Below are 19,374 nucleotides of genomic sequence, written 5' to 3' on the forward strand. Positions count from 1 at the left end.
GTAATACTAAATATTTGTTACATCTTTAAATAATCTGTGCAAAATGATAAGTATCTAATAGCAGAACAGCAATCTTTTAAGACAGTATTTCAGGACAGGTTTGTGTAACTTTGCAGCATACTCTTCTTTGGTAACACCTCTGTATTGAAGCATACTTTCTAAATAATTTAGGAGTTCACATTTTTCTTCTGAAATACATTATAAGATACTTTTTAACCTTTATTTCTACTTGTGTTTAAGGGGGAACCCTGAGAATCATAATTTCAATAAACCAGGACATAAATTTTAACACTAACATGATTGCACCTACCTTGAGAAAGATTTGTTACCTCTTAAGGGTTTTCTTAGTGCGAGTGCAGCATATAGGTGACTGCAAATTGCCTTTGCGGCTGTATGTTGTATCTTGCTACTGGTGAAGCTGAAGTGCTCAGTGCCATGAAAAGAGAGAGAGATAGGCATGACCTTAGTTTATATTGTTCTGTCACTGAAAAAAACGCAAGATAAATATGTGCCTCTGTACTGATAAGAACACATCTATAACAGATACTCAATCTTTAACTTGACTGCTATGACGTATCCTGCTTATTAGGTCTTACCCTTTCTCTGGCCTCAGTGCAATTCTGAAATCCAATAGTTTTGCCTAAGATGAATTGGGTGATTCTGAATTCCTGTGGCAATGCTATAACTTCTGTTTTGTGAGGAAGTATTTCCCATTGTACCATGTTTCAGTCTGAGGAAGAACATGAGATGATATAATCATGCTGAATAAAAATATCCTTCATCTTCTTTTAGTAACATCCCTTTCTGCATCCTATGCATGGTAAAACTTAGGTTCTAGAGTCTTGAAAATACAAAGTGTTTGGAGATACTGTGATCAAACGCTGTAGATCCAGTGCTGCCGCATCAACCACCTTGTATCCAGATGGGTATACTTTAAGACTGCAATACACTGCTTCCGAAGAGCTTCATGTTTCCCCTGTGTCCTGCTGTACTGATCGTTTCTGCACTTCGTAGTGATCATGTACTTTTTTATCTGCTTAGTAGTTTTTGGCAGTCCTCATAGGTTCATGCCACTCACACAAACTGTTGTTCTGAAATGTAGCCTGAAAACTCCCAACCTCAGAACTGTGCCTCAGAGTGTTGTGCTTTGCAAGAGTCAAGGATTTGCCTCTTCATTTCTAGAGGAATGTAGATTCCTAAGAGTTTCCTCTACAGTCTGATCACAAATTTCTCCCTCACTGGATTTCTTGACTTATGTATTTCCTACCCTTGATTGCTTGGAGGGCAAATGTTGCAGCTGCTGGCACTGATTGGTTTTTAAATATAGGGAAATCTTGCTACAGGATCTTTTGAGACAGATCTGATAAAAGAAAAGGTGAGAAACTCCTCTCTGTTATCAGAAAGTGGTAGTTCGAGATAAATTTTATGTGGGCCTCTGTAATTTATCTCGCTGCTACAACCTAGATGAAAGATGAAATTTACCCTTTTCTGTGTAGGTCTCAAGTACTCAGTCTTTGGGTGAGGAATTAGACTAGATTTGTAGCGTTAGCGTTTATCTTTTCACCTTTCATTAAGGTGGACTGCTAAGTAGCACTGTAATTCCTCTGTGATTCAAACCGTAACACTAGTGACGATGCTTTTCCATTTTCCCCATGAGATCTCTCAGGGTTGTAGGTCACCTAGTGTTGACTTTTAGGGTGGACCCTGCGTCGTCTGTTCTTGTTCTCCACAAAGCTTTAACTCTGCACGAGTTAAATTTGCAATGATTTATAACTTTTTTCTCAGTGTGCTTTTTTCCCCTCAGCTGAAGTCACTGCCCTTGCAGCAAATGTCTGTGGGGCTAGCATTGCAGAAATGTCTAGTTAGGTGTGAAATCATTACCCCAATGTGATAATTTGACAATCTGTTGTGGCAGGAGAAAATCTTATGCGCTAGCCCCAGTGGCTATGTTACATCATGTGAAACATACCCTTCATACTGAGGCTGCTTCTCCATGTTTCAGAGGTCTTGTTTTGCAGGTGAGAGAGGTGCCATTTATTCACAAAGAATAGATGAGAATTAAATTCACATGGCTTATATACAGAAAACCACAACAATGACATGTTACTTTAGCCATGTCACAGCTTGGAAGCTTGATTGCAATTATTCTGTACTTAACTACGAAATGTCATCCCATTATTTATCTTGTATGATGGAAACATAAAAATAAATATATGAGCACCTAAATATGCAAGGAGAGAAAAATATTCAAAAATAAGCCTATTGCATGAGGACTAGAACCCTCTCATTCCTTCTCATTTTGGCTTTTCGTGGCATCACTGGGCACAGGAACTGTGAAAGCAGTCTTTTCTTCTGTTCTGTAATTTAAGGGACACTTGGAACAGTTCACATCCAGACTTTCAAACACAGAGACTTTTGAATTAGGAGCTTTGAAGGAGCTCACCATAGTGGATCAGTGCAAATTAACCGCTTTCTGGGAAATACATCATAAAGCTTACTTTAAGGGTTTAGAATGTAATGTAGTCTGGTGCTCAGGACAGTTTTGATGTGTGTGGCCTTATGAAAGGTAGCCTTAATCAGAAAGAGGTGTCAACTCTGGAAGATGACTAGGATGAGAACTAGAAGATAAGGATTATTTTAAGTGCTGAGGAGTTGCTATTGTTATAAAAGTAGAAAACCCAGGCACAGGGTTGGTTTTTATCTTGAATGTTAAAGCTTGAAATTTGCTATAATTTGATTAGAAGTGAGCTTTAAAAACTCTAAATGAGGTGGACACGACAGATACCTGTGATCTATGTGTTGCTACTGAGGAAGAGTCAAGCCAAGTTTAAAAAAACCATTGGAATGTTTTCTGAAACTGTTGGAGAATATTTAAATATGGTCCTTTGCTAAATTGTTTGTTTCCTGGCTTTTAAATGTGATTTTCTTTTTGAAAGATAGAGCAAGCTATTTCATGTTGTAACTTTAATGTTAATTCTTGATTATATTTTTTTCTTTATTGTTCAGTTATGTGCCTTTTTAAAGTATATTATGCTTTCAGTCCCTAGTGCTGTTTCGTTTGTTGGGGACTAAGGTACATTCTGTCAAAAAAGACGTATAATACCCTCATAATTGAAGTAATAACACAGACTAGAGGAGCAAGATTGATGGAAATGGTGTTATCCAGGGTATTTTCTGCCACAAATTTCTGTATTTGTCAATTCATATTTTTATTTAGAGAAATAAAAGGCTTCACACATTTGCAGGGAAAAAGAGGAAAAAGATGGGTCTGTATGACCATAAATACATATGAATTAAAGACTGAGATAAACAAGTGACAAGCATTGTGAATAAACTTCTAAGTAAAGCTTAAAAACAGAGTCATGAGTGCCACCGTTATTCCCTTCACATTGCTTTTTATCTTCCTTTTTTTGTCCTCTGCCAGAAATGTTTGGTACCTAACACCAGATCTTAATGATTTATTTTAGATAAGACTCTTTAATGTCAATAATGTTTGACAGTTTGTCATGGCTGCAAAAGGAATGTAAACATCTTTGATTTAGTCACAGTTTTGATCTGCTTCCTTTTTTGTAAATTTTCCCTAAAACACCATGCAGTCCTTTCTGTGTATTTTTTCACCCCCAGGAGCAAATGTTTCAGTGTTCCTTTTTCTGTTATAAAGATCAATGCCAGAAGCCTGATGCTCATGAGCAATCCTATTATAGTAAACCAGTATTCACATACACTGCAAGAGAACAGTTTAGTAAAGAAAAAGATTTAAGTTTAAAGCTTGCAAAGGATTACAACAAACAGCATAGAAAAAGAATTTTTTGGAAAATAATTACAAGTATCATAAAATTATCCCTTTAATGTGATTTAAACATGCCTTTGTGTCTGTAATAAGTATACATTTACTTTTGATGAGCTACTTGCAAATAAATTTACGAATGCTAGAAATGAGGATGCTTTTTTCAGTCACTTGTGTCAATTGCAGGGTAATTGGCTGGTTTTTCAGAGGACTTGTGGGAAAAGCATTGGAGTACTGTCAGCATTTGACTATGCTTTTTTATTTCCTTACTATAAAGTACCCATAATTCAGCATAAGTTGCAGGCTCTAACCACAAAGATTACTGTATGCTAAAGAGCCTCTAAAAGGAAGATCAAAATGCTGCTATGTGGACTAGGTGGAAATGTCAGCTACAACCTGTGTAAAAGCTGAAGAGGAGAGTGAAATTAAATGTATGCTAAATAGATCCTCTTATTGTATGTAGCGTGCTCACATTGATAGAATGAATGCATTAATCAGTGTCATGGTCTAACCCTAGCCAGCAACTCAGCCGCTCACTCACTCCCCGGTGGGGTTGGGGAGAGAATCAGAAGAGTAAAAGTGAGAAAAATCATGGGCTGAGATAAAGACAGTTTAGTGAGTAAAGCAAAAGCCGCACACGCCAGCAAAGAAAACAAGGAATTCATTCACTCCTTCCCATGGGCAGCAGGTGTTCAGCGTCTCCAGGAAAGCAGGGCTCCATCATGTGTAACAGTGACTTGGGAAGACAAGCACCATCACTCCCAATGTCCCTCCATTTCCTCCTCCTTCTCCCAGCTCTATATGCTGAGCGTGACGTTATATGGTGTGGGACATCCCTTGGGTCAGTTGGGGTCAGCTGTCCCGGCTGTGTCCCCTCCCAGCCCCTTGTTCCCCCCCAGCCCCTCACTGGTGGGGTGGGGTGAGGGGCAGGAAAGGTCTTGGTGCTGTGTAAGCCCTGCTCAGCAGGAACAAAAGCATCCCTGGGTTATCAACACTGTTTCCAGCACAAATCCAAAACACAGCCCCATACTAGCTACTGTGGAGAAAATTAACTCTACCCCAGCCCAAACCAGCACAATGAGACTATATGTATATCTCTCTCTCTGAACTAACGTGTGGTGGGGTTTTTGTGTGTGTGTGTTTTAAACTAGCTGTTGTGCTTCTATGTGAAAGTGATGGTTAACACAGCTAAAAAGTGAAAATTATGCATCTCATCTTTAAATCCAGACCTGCTCCTTGAAGACAGACAGGCATCTACAGAAAATGTTAAGGTGAAGGTGTTAGGTGCTTGTGTACCTGTGGTACAGCAAGAGCATTTTGGGTAAAGGTTACAAATTCAGACAGATACTCTTGTTTTAATCTAAGCTATTGTGTCTGGTAGAGGCAGGGGTGTGTATGTTGCATGGCAGAAGGTGACCATAATAAAGTGTCAGCATGTGGTTTTTTTTGTCTCTACTTTTATCTGGCTTAGGGTTAAAGGCAGACCATTAACGTTATTCTAATATAGCGTTCTGTGTTTGCATGTTCTGTTACAAATGCAAGTTGAAATACACTGTGATATAGTGTACTCTGTAAGAATTTGAAATGGATGGATAAGCTTGGCTACTCAGAAACAATTTTTCTTCCATTCTGAATTTGAGAAGAATACTGCTAAATAAGGCCTTCATTAGCTGTTAGTTAATTTGTGACAAAATACTGCACTTAATATTTAGTAAATGGAAATGAAGGTGTCTCATGCTGATTGATTTTTATTTCCCTCATACATTTTGCCCATTGCTCAAGCCGTGGCATTTTTGATACCAGCTAATTAGGTTCATTTGGTGTAGATGGACAGCCAAAGTGACTCAGCAGGGCAGAGTTAAATTACTTCTGTCCATCCTGCTATGCTTGTTAGCAAGTCATGAATATCCTGAAACTGGTTTTTTATTATTGGTTGGTAAGTTTCAGTATTTTCTTCAGAGAAATTGTGAATCATGGGTTAAGAATTACTGTACAAGAAGATTTTAGATATGTTGAAGGTGATTATCTTTTTCCTCATAAATATCCTATAACCTAGTTTTGCCTAAAAAGTTTTGTTGTTCTAATAACTGTACTGACTCTTTGAAGTACGGCAGCTTTGCACAAAAACTCTTTGCAAACATTTGCCATATGAAGACCAGTAACATAATTAATTTGCCTTAGTATAAATTCTATATTTCCGAACTGTGTAATGAGATGAACTGTTGCAGAGTTGTTAATACTGGAAAAATATTTGAGACCTAGAATCCTTTGGAACGAGGAAAAGGTACAAAGGCAGAGGATTACACGTCATTCTTGTCTACGTTAGTGACTCCAGGAAAAGAACAGGTTTTATTAGGAACGTAACTAAATAGATGCATCTCAGGGACAAAACTGGTATAATGTTCTTATATTTAGCATAAACATAGTTGACATAGACAGACTGGTCTGACAAAGCATGCCATGATGTTAATTTTTTTTTCATGAGAGGCTTTTATCTTTTTACATTGTGTTTGGTTTTAGCATTCATCTAAGACACTTCCAGCATCTTGGACACTAATTGTTCAATAAGCAGCAGCTGTTCCAAATGAATACTGATCCAAAAACATTAATTTATATTTACCATTTCTTCCTGGATCTTGATAGCTAACTGGTTATGCTGTTTGCTGAGCAGTCTTCTTGATTCCTCCATGTATTACCTTAAACATCATTTGGGTAAGGAAAGCTGTAGTGGTGCCTCAGATGTTCCTCTCTACTGAGATATAAGATTGTTTGTGGACCGTGGAATCAACTGTAGATGTGTCTCTGACTGAATTTCCTGTTCGCTTTAATTAGGCAGAGACGCGAGGTTAGCTGGTGCTAAATGAGTAAGCACTGGTCTTCAGCATACAGCTTCCTGTGAAAAATCCCATTCTGCTGATGGGAACTTAGTAAACTAAAGGATTTTTCTTCTGAGTGGAAAGTTTTCTGCTTTTTCAAGTGTGACTCAGTAAACTTCCAAAGCAGCTGAGTGTAAGGCTCACCCATATAAGCACACAGGCCTATCTGTTAAACAGCATTTGCATAATGTCTGTATGTTCAAAGCCTACTTCATGATCTTTTAAGATGATGAGGGGTTTTATTTTAAACTAAATATAAAGCCACCTTAAACTACAAACATAAAATATTTAATCAAACTGAAATGCCTGGTATGATAGATTCTACAGGCATAAAGCACGTTTGCCTGGATGCTAGTTTATGTTCACAGGTAGAAATTTCTTTTAAAACAGTGTTGTTGTCTTGAAAATATGGTTGGTTTTTTTTCAGCAAACTTTCCCAAATACATAATCTTTGAGAGTTTCAGTGAAATGTTAACTATTTCCAGAATCCTAACTTAAAGAAATCCTAGTTTAAAGAATCTTCAGTGAAAGTACTTTTTTTAAACATCTCTAGCACACTGGTAGGTGCTGTGCGTGCACATTTGCTTTGGAAACCTCTGATTACATGAAACAGACTGGCTTGCTACAAACTGCTCAACTAATGGGTCTTAATATTATTAATCCCAGGGTGTTAAACATCTTGCTTACTCTGGGGTAGATCTTTCTCCTGCTTTTAAGATGAGACTGGCAAGAGCGAGAGATGTGCACACAGTCAGAATGCATGTAAAGCTTTGGATAACATAATTGAACTGCAAATACAGACATAGAAATGGCTACACTGCTATGTATGTTTCAGTGGTTTGAAGATATTATCTCTAGTATACATTGAGCAATGTATTTAGGAATTACAAAGATAGATAACTGAGATAATTTCATGTTTTTTTCAGTTTATCTTTATCTCAGCTACATAACCAACACTGAGTGGTTTTTTTCCCCCACAATTTTCTTTGTTGCAGTAGGATTGAAGAAATCTGATGAAATATTACTCAGCCCAATTTCAATAATGAGCCTCTGATAATTGCTTTGGTTACTAAATAAGTGACATGAACTTTTTGTTTCCCAAATGGATTCCCTCTGGGCATTGAATTTTTCAGCTGATTTCCATCTTGATTTTAATGCTTTTGTAACAATGAATAAAGTTGGTTGAGCTTAAAATGATTGATATGACCAGAAGAACGTCTGAACGTTGGAGGTGGGTTGGTTTGTTTGTTTGTTCTGGGGTTTTGGTGGGGTTTTTTTGTGTGTGTGGTTGTTTGTTTTTTTTTTTTAAGCTTCTTACTTGGCTATATCAGAAATATCTGCTAGAGTTAATGAAGGAAAAGTGAAGCTCTAAAGCTTATCATATTAATACTGCTTTGGGTTTCCCAAGAGAGAATTTCTCATTTGTCTCAAGGTGATTTTTTTTCTGTTGTACTTAAGTTGTCTGAATGATAAATAGTGCCCTAGGTAAGTTGCAGGCTGTATATGTAACGAAAAATAATATTGCATTGAAAAGTTTTCTGATAAAGTGGAATCCAATTTTTCATTGAAAAGCTACGATGAATTTTAACCACTAGTAGGCTGAAATTTCATCAGTCAGTCTGGGCTTATTAGGAAATGAGCAATTATTCATTTACATTTTTAGTAATCAAGGACTAGCAAGATAATTTTATTAAAATAATGTTTTTCAAGTAAAGTTATAAATTATTCTAATTTATTTACCTTGCTTTAGAGGCATCTATATTTACATAAATATCTATTACATATAGTTATATTTTATATACATAAAATATAAATGCATACACAGCAATATATATAGCTTTATATATATTTCTGCGTTGTTTAGCGTAAGAAAAACTGCAGAATAACTCTGAAGTTTAATTGTGTGGGTGCTAACATTAATATGAAGTTATTTCAGTCATCAACACATTTACAGATAACTTCCTTATTTTAATGGGTTCCACTTTGTATCAAGATGCAGTGAATAGAGCTTTACTAGTACTTCTGGCTTAGTTTTGTAGTTCATTTTCAGCAAGACCATGGCACTCAATTCCATACATAAACTGTATCATACATACAATTTTGCAATAGCTCCAAAGAAAGCTGCTTATCCCACCTGCGCTTAGCTGGGTGGGAAGTTTAACAGTTGGCTGATAAACTGAGAGTTCTGCATCTCAGTAAATGACAAATTATTCTCTAGCAATCTGACAGCACAAGTAAGAAGTCATAGGGCAGGTTAAAAAGGACAAAACTGTTTCATGTGTGCAGTATCTAAATATATTTCCCACAGCTAAAGCCAGCAAGAGGAGGAGTATAGTAGCTGTTTTACAACACTTAGCAAAAGACCTGGGTTCATAAATAACTTCACTTTCCGTTGTTTCAAAGGGGTGTGTGTACTGAACATGAGTAAATATGGTGTATATATTAAAAATACTTACTTTGAGCATGAACAAAATTTGTCCTCTTACCCTATTTTTATTACCCCTGTGTAATAAAAGCACTTACATATATCATTAGATAGGCAATATTTTTACATGTAATTACACTTATTTTTCCAGATTACTTTATTCACCAATTGCTTTGGGTAACTAGCTCAAATCTGTATTCATAAGTCTGTTCTGAATATGTTTAGAGCAGAAACACCTGTTAATGAAGATGTCTTACAGGATTGTTGAGTATAAAACAAGGTGGTTTGGTTTTTTTTATTATATTTGTGGAAGGTTTTGCTTATGGGGTGACAAAGTTGTTGGCAGGAGCACTGGGTACTGTGGGAGAACTGAGGTTTGGAAAGTCTTCAGTTCACTGGGAGCCATTCGGTATTGTACCCTGGCTGGCTGACTTACCCCTGGGACTGGATGAATTTCTTCTCCTACCGCTAAACCCTGGGGGCTGATTCACAGCCTGTTGGTGCCAATGGAAAGACTCCTGTCGAGTTTTGGATCAAGCCTGAGATCTTACCGGGTGGTTAGTCAAAGGGGCAGGGTTGTGCTCAAATATCGCCCACCCTCGGGAGCACTGGGGCCTCTTGGCCTCCTGAGTATTTAAACATCTCACCATCTGTTTTGTTGTCTGGAGATAAAAGGTTGTCTGTTTTGTGGCCTGAGGGGAAGAAGTTGTTACAGGGTGAGAACTCCAGTTGTTGGTTCCATGTGGTACCTGCACAGACCTCTGGTAAACGACACTGCCCGTTTCACTAACGATGGAAACAAATGAAATGCGTTTCCTTAATAAACACTTATTTGGATTTATTTGAAATACTAAAAGCAATACATTCAAACTAATATTCCAGAAAATTTCAAAAGTCATGTACATTATCTCTGTATCATGAACAAATATGTCGTGTCTGCATCATATGAGGTTCTTTCAGAAGGGTTTCTATCCACTTAATCATTTATAAGGCTTTTCCCTGCCAAGAAAGACCATGCTTGGTTTGTCTTCCGTGTTACTCAGACTCATAGCTAATTGCTGTTTAAAAGGAAAAAAAGCAACCAACAAACAATTCAAAACAAAAGTCTGCTCCCAAACAAAGTAAAACAGCACACAGAAAGGTTACAATTCTGAAGTCCAGACAGGCAGTGTACTTATATCAGGTAGGCTTTCACATCCTGTAGCTTGACTGGAAGTTTGTCTTATGAAGTTGTTAACGTGTACATACTTTAAAATTGTGCAGTTCGGGAAACATCCTTCTAACACAATTAGTTGTTCTTGAGAGTTTATTTGGAAAAAATTTTTTTTAATCCCTTTTTTTATTTCATTAAAATGACTAGTTTAGACTTTGTGGGAGAGGTGTGGCAGTTTATGTTCCTCCGTTGGGCTGTTCATATTGCACCAGTTGCACACTGTCACGTTGACATTTTATAAATTCCCTTTAGGAGGCAGAGTATTGTCATTCTGCTGTTAGGAAATGTAGAGGCATCAAAATAGACCACTGGAAAAAAAAATCAGACCTGTATAGTCTTTCTCCACACATGCTTCCCTTTCTCCCCCAAAATGCTCATGTTTGACTGCTGTAATTGTCCACAGATCACTGCTTTGAGGTACATACCCATTGTGCCCAGACACACCTTCAGGTATAACCTCTTGGGATTTAGTTGGTTGCAGGTAAAGGTGGAAGAGAGAAGGGTGAAGAGATGCAAGTAGTTGATTTGCTGATGTGGGAGGAAAAAATAAGAGGGGAAACAACAATTTCCTACAGTTGGTGAAAGCAGAGAGGCATACTTACATGATAGCTTTCCGATCAAATTCAGTGGCTTTAGGGCCTCTTCAGTTAATCAGTGTTATTTCCATGCCTCCTTTGACTCAAACAGCTTTGGGATTTGTCTGTCTGTGTCTCCAAATGGGTCATTTACTTTTTCCACGTGCTGCTATCACCTGTTTTTTAACTCTTCTGCTTGTGATTTCATGCCTACCTCGCCGCTACATTTCATTCTTTATTAGTTTTCACTGTTTGAGAAACGCAAAGGAAGTTTCTTATCTCAAGCTCCAAATAGTCTGAGCAAGAATAGCAGACATATATTATGTGCCCCTTTTCAAGGACTCGCTGTACGAGTGGCTCACTGTAATCGGTTCTAGAATGCTTTAATGTTTTAAAGGGCGCAGAGATCTTGATAGTTGACTTTGTTTCTATATGTGTGTATTTATATTTCTAGCACATTTGATAAAGTACTGTTACACAACTGCCTCTTGGCTCCAGTGTTAGTCTTTGTATCAATGTGTTTTTTTTTAATGCTTTGCAATGTGATTCTGTAGCAATCTGTGTGTGTATTAAAAGAAGGTTCTCTTTCTGCTATACTAGCTATGTCATCTCCACTTTTGTATCCTCTACCTGTCAGACCCTTCATGTCTGACTCAAGTTTAAAACACTTGTCCTAATTTCTGAAACTTTTATTCCAAACTCTATTTAAAACTTCATATGTTTTAGCATCCCCCTCTTTTCTTCTCTGCTGATTTTGTGCCAGTCTTCATCTTATGGCTGACCCACTTAAGTACCTGTGACTTTTTCCATGCTAGTACTTACAACTGAAGCTGTTTACTTTGCTTTGTGTTCAAAATACATGTCTCTCCAGATCTTTTTTCAGAGATCAAGAACCCTCTTTACTTATAAGTCAGATTCTCCTATAGAGAACTTGTCATCAATATAGCCTACTGGCCTCACTAAAATGACCCGCACATGATTTCTCAAAGTCCAATTTGTACTGAAGCAGAAGCTCTCTCATGTTATATGCTTCTATAATACCAAAGCAAGTTGCCATTTGGTAAAATTCACAGTGATAATATATAGCTCTCTGGCACCATTTTTTTCTCTTTAATTGTACTGCTAAGAGTATATTTTTGTCTTAATAAACAAACCCTGTAAATTAACAGAATATTTTTTATTTTATGGCTCTTACAGAAAGGTAGCAACTGTAGGGCAGGAACAAGAGGGGAATTTTTACACACCACCTCTTGTCTTGTTACTCCATTACTATGTTTTAGCCCATTCTCCCAGTGGGAAAGTGTGAAGCATAAGTGCAGGCAACAGAGTTAAGCTGGAATGTCCTGCAGAGATTCACTATCACAAAGGGTAATACTGCTTTATCGATCCTTTCCATACTGTCTCCCACAGTTGTGTTAAGCCTGTAGCAAGTACAACCTTTACAAAACAAGATCAAGAGATATGCTTTACCATTTAAGTTGAATACTGGCTTTAAAATAGGATAAAAGGATGTTTCCTAGGCATGACATATTGTTGGCATTTTAGTATACACATGATAAAAAATCCACAGAGTGGAAGTTCACATTTATTGGAATAATTATTTATTTTTGAGCCCTATATCTGTGGATGCAAGTGATAGGGCCAACTTCACTTTATATAAAGCATAACAAAAAACCAAACCAAAACCAAAAACCAATGGATTTTCAACTCTGACCAGACAGCTTTTCTAGAGAACTCAGTTCCCCATTCCTCCCCATATTCTGGGATATATTACTTAGTCATTATTTGGTTATTTGTACTGTAGGAGAGAAAAAGATTGTCTAAGTTTTAACAAAAAGCATCAGACATCTTTTCATAAATATTTGTGTTATTCCCACTTCTCTGTTACACACGGTTCCATTGCTGCAGCACTTGCAAAAGACGCTTATAAAATTTTTCACTAATATTTGCTTACTAAAGCACTAGTACCCCAGGCTTTCAAAAGAAAGCTGAAGGTCTTTCAGTTCAGGAGTGCAGATCCTTGCTTCAAATGTTGGCCTGTACTTATCGAGAAATATATTAATATGATAGATCTTAATTTCTATTTTGAAAATCACCAGAAAAGCGTTGAGTGCTGTAGATCTGACTGGATGCTGAGATCTGTTATTCTGTGCCCTACTGGATGGCACATTATCTTCAGATGATTGAGGCAGAGCTGGGATCAGAAAAAAACCAAATGAAATTGGCTGTTCTGTTCAGGCAGGCACTAGTAGTGGTGTTTTGTCATGTCCTCTGCCCCATAGCCGAAGTGCCTCATCTCTAGAACCAAAGGTCATTTGTCCTTGAATGCGATGCACAGGCTTTGCTTTGCAGCTTTTGCTTGTATGCAGCTTTGCAGGCCTTTATGGAAGGAGTTCTTCCACAGCTTTGCCTTGATGGTTCAGCCAAGCCTAAGTGCCTTGTGCTAAACTTCAATTTATCTTAAAGTTATTTCTGTGACCCACTTGAAGAGAATACTCTTTAAAAAAAGAAACAAGTCCAAACCCATACCAAAACCAACAGCAGCAACATAAAAAATGACAAAAAAAACACAACCTGAAACAAAAAGCCACCTCAAAACCACGAAAAATCCCACCAAATCCCATGTCCTGCATACCAGGGTATCTTTACTTCTCCATTTTCTTTACCAGAATAATGTTACCACTTGTACTCTCGAACAGTGTGGTAACAACTATTACGTGACCTGTATTTTGAGGAAGTTACGGATTTTCTGTTTTGGTGATGTGGAAGCAAGAATACAAAGACTTCCGGAAAATAGCAGAGTTGCAAATAAAACCCTGCTCATCTCAGTCAGTCCTGTGTCTTGTGATAAAGACTGCTTGCCCCATAGATGATTTGTCCAGATGGGAAGTTCAGCAATTAATTGGGAAGAAGCCAGTAGCTGCCAGTAGCTACCTTTAGACAGGAGTAATAGAAAATAACTCCAGGGAAACAGTGCCTCAGATAACCCCCTACTGCTCTGCTTTTCAGGATGGTTCAGCCTTAGACTCTTCTGCCTGTACGTTGTTATAATGAATAACATAAATAAACTTTTAAATCCCTTATATTCAATTTTAGATGTAATAAAAATGGTTAAGTACATTGACTATATTGCAGTGATCCACTGAATGTATTGTTTACATAGATTACTATTCACCAGCAAAGCAATAGGACTGCAAACGTGTAGTTGATTGTCACTGAAGCCGGACCTAACGCTGTACTCTGTTCTTTTTGTTTCATGTAGTATAGGTATATTTTTAGAAAAAAAAGTATTCAAGACAAAATGAGTTGTTATAAAAATCAATTTTGAGGGCAAAAACCAGGTAATTGTAATTTTTTCCATTATTTTGATAGCGAATAGATTAAAAAATATCTCTGGTATGCACAGGCCACATGAATGGAATTCACAGAGCTTAGGAAGTACAATATATGCCATGAAGTATCTGATAAATAAAAGCAGAATTCTTTATTTCCTTAAGTAATTTTAACACTGTAGAGAAGTGCTTCATTGTTTTGAAGATCCTGATTCTCTGGTGCTAATGACATACTTCAGTATTGATTTAATGATTATCTAGCTAACTTTTATTATTGTTGTATAGTATGAAACTAATAATGTTAAAATACTTCATTTCTATGTTTAAGTAAAGAAAATATGCACCTTAATAAAGCACTGCTTTTTCATGATCTAGATTGCAGGTCTGATAAATTCCAGTATAATTAATTAAAGTCTGAGGATGAACCCAGGCCCGGAAGGGTGGACTGGAGAGGTATTGGCTTAAAATACAACGTGTACTTGGAAGATAAATTCCGTGCTAATTTAGATAGTTGAAACCCTTTAGGGGGTGGTTGATAGCAAAAATGAAAATCTGCTTATAAACAGACTACTAGCAAGCATGGGTACTTACGTAAAAAATAATTCTGAGGATGTACTCATTTTTACCACTGTTTATAAATGATGAATGTCTGTTATCTCTTTCGAAGTTCATTTTTCTACCTGTGAGATGTAATCAAGAATATTTATAGAGGGAAAAAAAGGTGGTAAGATGTTTGGGTTGATAAACTGCAACTGGAACAGTTGTTGCCTTTGCTACTGATATATCAAAAAGTTATGGGTAAGCCAGTTAATAGGACTGTGCCTGAAAAGTAAAAATAAATATATGAAAAGCCCATATACTTTTCACTCTAAACTATATTGACACTCTGGATAAAAAAATCTTCATGTGGTAATTTTAGCAAAAGTCATTACACTGGTGTCACTGCATTAAACACAGTCATACAGTCCAGCATAGTCACAATAGAGTAGTTGCTCAAATACAGGAATTCAGGTTTTAGGGAAAAAAAATTTACTGTGTTGTTATGTATGCATTTGGTAATGCACAGTAATGTGCTGTACTTTCTTCATCACCTTGAGCACCACCCTGTGCCCCCGGAGTATAGAGCTACCAAGATGATGAGGGGACTGGAGTATCTCCCATATGAGGAAAGGCTGAGACCTGGGTTTGTTCAGCCTGGAGAAGAGAATCCTGAGGGGGGATCTTATCAATACCTATAAATATCTGAAGGGTGGGTGTCAAGAGGATGGGACTGGACTTGTTTCAGTGGTGCCCAATGACAGGCCAAGGGGCAATGGGCACAAGTTGGAACACTGCAAGTTCCAACTACACATGAGAGAATGCTTCTTTCCTGCAAGGGTGACAGAGCAGTGGCACAGGCTGCCCAGGGAGGCTGTGCGGTCTTTTTCCCTGGAGACATTCAAAACCTGCCTGGATGCGTTCCTGTGCCCCCTGCTCTAGGTGTGCCTGCTCAAGCAGGGGGGTTGGACAAGATGATCTCCAGAGGTCCCTTCCAACCCCTACCATTCTGTGATGTCTTAGAAGCTTTGTATTGAGCCATTGTTTTTTAATTGCATTATAGGAGAGCCACACACAGGAGTTGTTTTGCTAATCCATAGCTGGAAAATATTGTACCTTAAAGTACTTGGTGTATTGCCCATGTGCACGTAGAATATACTGCACATTTTGTGTACTTCAGTTGCTTTGTGAAAGACAGTAGCTGGGAGTAAGTAGCTGACACCAGGAACTTTATCCATCCTATTTCCCAGCATGTTGTTTCCCAGAGGCTCATTGCCATCCCCTCCCAGATTTGTAAGGGAGACGCTGCAGTGAAAGATGTCCCTTGTGAATGGGCAGATACTGGTGCTGGTCCATTAATCTGTACTTCTGACCTTCCCTGTCCTGAAAAAAATAAGCTTCCCAAGTGAAGATCACAGGCTGAGATTAATAATTCTAGCAGACTGAAGGCAGCACATGTTCTACAAGTTAAGCACTTCTCTACAAGGGTTGTTCCATAGCCACTGGCAGTGCTTCAGGTGTGTATTTAGGAAGTGATGTGGTTTATGTGGAGCTACGTTGAGGGTTTGGGCCTTTATTTTTGATTGATAGCCATAACATTAAAAAGTATTAATGATTCTTTGGTAAACTGAGAGGTGGTAATCATTGGGTAAATGATATACTTGTGTTCCAGAGATGCATTCTGAATAATTATTCAGTTCTGATATTCTGGTTAATTCCAGTTTGGGTTTTTTCCATCTGAATTATTTATAGCTAGCACGAGGCACATCCTTTTAGACATTTCAGTCTATTGTGTATGTATTATGCTTTTATGTATGAAAGGCATAGATATACTAATAATCCTCTAAATTTGTGTAAATTTGTCTATAGTCATGATGTTGAAAGCATGTTTGGGGTTTTGTGATGGTGATGGCTTTCAGAGAGCTATGTGTATATGTTTGTATGTCAAGGATTGCAAAAAAATATATAAGGCAGAAGAACTGATGCATGCGTACCCTTAAAGCTCATCCTGACCCATGAGTCAACTGCTTTTGAGATTTGGAGGGGAAAAGAAAGTTCTGTATTGCCATTTTTGCACAGCTTTGCTATTTGGTTCCATTAGGGATAGGGAACGTGGAAATATTATGGAATAGTGTCTGTCAATCTGAGCAAAACCTAGTAGTAGTGGAAATCTCATTAGCCTGTCTGTCAGGTGAGATCTGAAACTGAGGTCTTGACCACTTGTGGTCATTAAAGAATTCGCTCACTGTTCACAGGAGTAAAGGTGTTAAATGCAGTGTCTTGGATAAATTCCAACTTGTGAAATTAGATTTGGTCTAAATTTCCTACCAGTTTAATTCTTTGCAGCTTGTTCTTAACTACAGTATAATAATGCATTGAGTTATTAAACAGCTGCTCACTTGTATCCTAAGCATGTCTGCTTTGCATTGAGAGGAGAAGTTTTATAACTGTGTATGTTATACCTTAATGAAGTAACGTAGAAAAAAAGTTACAAGCAATCTCAAGTGGAAACTACAGTGTTACAACTTTAACATGTAACAGCTTGCTCATATATTGCCAAAAATATATATGCTGTGCTTATTACTGGCTCTTAATTTTGAAGCCAGACCCCACAGGTTAGTAGCAAGCCATCTGAACACTGTGGTAGGATTGATGCAGAACCAATCTGTGGCATATAGTGCAATCTTACTCTCAAAACACACCCTTCTGACACATAGCATGTAAAAATGTATAATGGAAAGATCCACGTAACTGTAGAATACATCCATTTTCTGATCAGGTTCACTTCCATGTTCTGCATTGCTTTCTAGGTCTGCCTGTAGAGCTGAACTGTTGGCTGCTAAAGCCATGTCCAGCTTGTAGGCATCTATAATTCCTGCTTAGGGGTGTGTATTTAAATACTGCATCTGTAGTGATTAAAGATATATTTGTTCATATACATATTTGTCCCTATATACTAACATTAATTTGTTCTCTCAGTCAATTTGCCTTCTCTGTGTTTGTTCTCATTTAGCACACTGTGGGGCTCAGATACCCAGCAATACCTATAGAAGACATAGGCATTCTCCCTGTGGCGGAGAATGGGGACAGCACAGCAGGCCTCGGTGTCTTCCAGTAACCTCACAGATTACAGTAGCACTGAAGAATCTTTCCAGTCTGCAGAATAAGGCAGTCATAAATTATCTTTTCCCCTCCTTTCAACTCCTTGGCCGATGGCAGTTAGCCGTATATGCAAAGTCCTAGTTCTCAGAGTGCAATCTGCACTCATTCATTCAGATTTCATCAAATATCTAAGGACTTCATCAGGTTTCGTTTTGTAAATGTTCTCTGCACAGATTGATAACACTGTCTTATTTAAGACATAGACACTTTCCCTCTCATCTGCCAGGGACTAGGGGAATAAATGTACCTGGATTTCAGCTTATTCTTTTTTTCTGAACCTCAGTTAAGTTAGACCTATAGGAAGTGCCAGAAGCAACATATAGTGAAGTGATAGTTTACAAGTGGATGAGCAGAATTATTGCATTCGGGATTGAGGGAGTGGCATAACTGCATCCCCTTATGTATGCAGTGAAAGGAAAGAGCTATCTCATTTCAAGTATTTAGAAATGTATGAAACCTGTGTGTTTAAGCATCTCCTTGTATTTCCTCTCCACAGGTCGCATTTCAGACATGGGCACGTTTTCAGGTTATTGCAGAGTAAGTCAGGCTGTTTTCACAAGTCATCTGCTCTGCGGTGACTGACTAATCGTGTTCTTAGACTACATCAGATGGTTTTGTCACTTACACGCAAACTACCTTATATTCATGGAGTACAAGGAGTCACACAGTCATATAGGCATGTTGATGCAGCATGTTTACAACAGACTTTACTTTCCTTAGTTTGAGTGTCCCTTTCCATTAGTTGTATGAGACGTGTTTTTTTCCTGTTATTTTGTTAAAAAAAGCGCATATCCTCATTTTTCATATGCTGCCTATTTCCTATATTCATCCAAGTACTCTTTAGTTTAGGCTAGTACTAGCCTCTGAATTATGCATACTCAGCTTGTCATTCAGTGCAGCACTTAGAACATTTCTGTGGAAATTACATTTCGAAGTCCTTTCCTCAAAGACATATTTCTGGAACATTAGTGTGCTTTGAAATCCAGTGAGAATACACTCTAGAACCAGGAGGGAAACACATAGATAAGTAAAAAAATTATGTATGAGTATTTGTTGTTAATAGTAGTCATTCTGCAATGCTCATAGGAATCCAAACTGTTGTTTCTCACACATGTGCAAAATGTCATGTATTTCCTTTTAAATCTTTATTCTTTAATCTTAAAAAGTGTGCTTACAAACATATATAATACAGACATCTAGTTTATTCAATATGTTACTGTTCTCCTCATCTCTTTGTACTTTAATAACAAGGTAAAGCAGGTGAAAAATAAATAGATACTATTAGGAGGGCTATAAAGTATTATTTATTTTATGAAGTTTTCAGGTTTGTTTGCAATTAATCAAATACTACAGTTATCAAGGGGAACAAATCTTTACATTTGTTGTGGTTCAGCCTCAGTTGGCATCTAAACACCACGCAGCCGCTCACTCACTCCCCCCACCCCTGTGGGATGGGGAAGAGAATCA

General features: G+C 37.7%; 1 protein-coding gene across 2 annotated transcripts in view; it reads left to right on the forward strand.

Moving 5' to 3' along the window:
• Window positions 1–19,374, forward strand: part of TENM2 (teneurin transmembrane protein 2) — a 632,063-nt gene that overhangs the window by 33,305 nt on the left and 579,384 nt on the right. The gene's annotated exons all lie outside the window — the stretch shown is intronic.

This window comes from Phalacrocorax aristotelis, chromosome 8, assembly GCF_949628215.1.
Source record: "Phalacrocorax aristotelis chromosome 8, bGulAri2.1, whole genome shotgun sequence".
Classification (NCBI taxonomy): domain Eukaryota; kingdom Metazoa; phylum Chordata; class Aves; order Suliformes; family Phalacrocoracidae; genus Phalacrocorax; species Phalacrocorax aristotelis.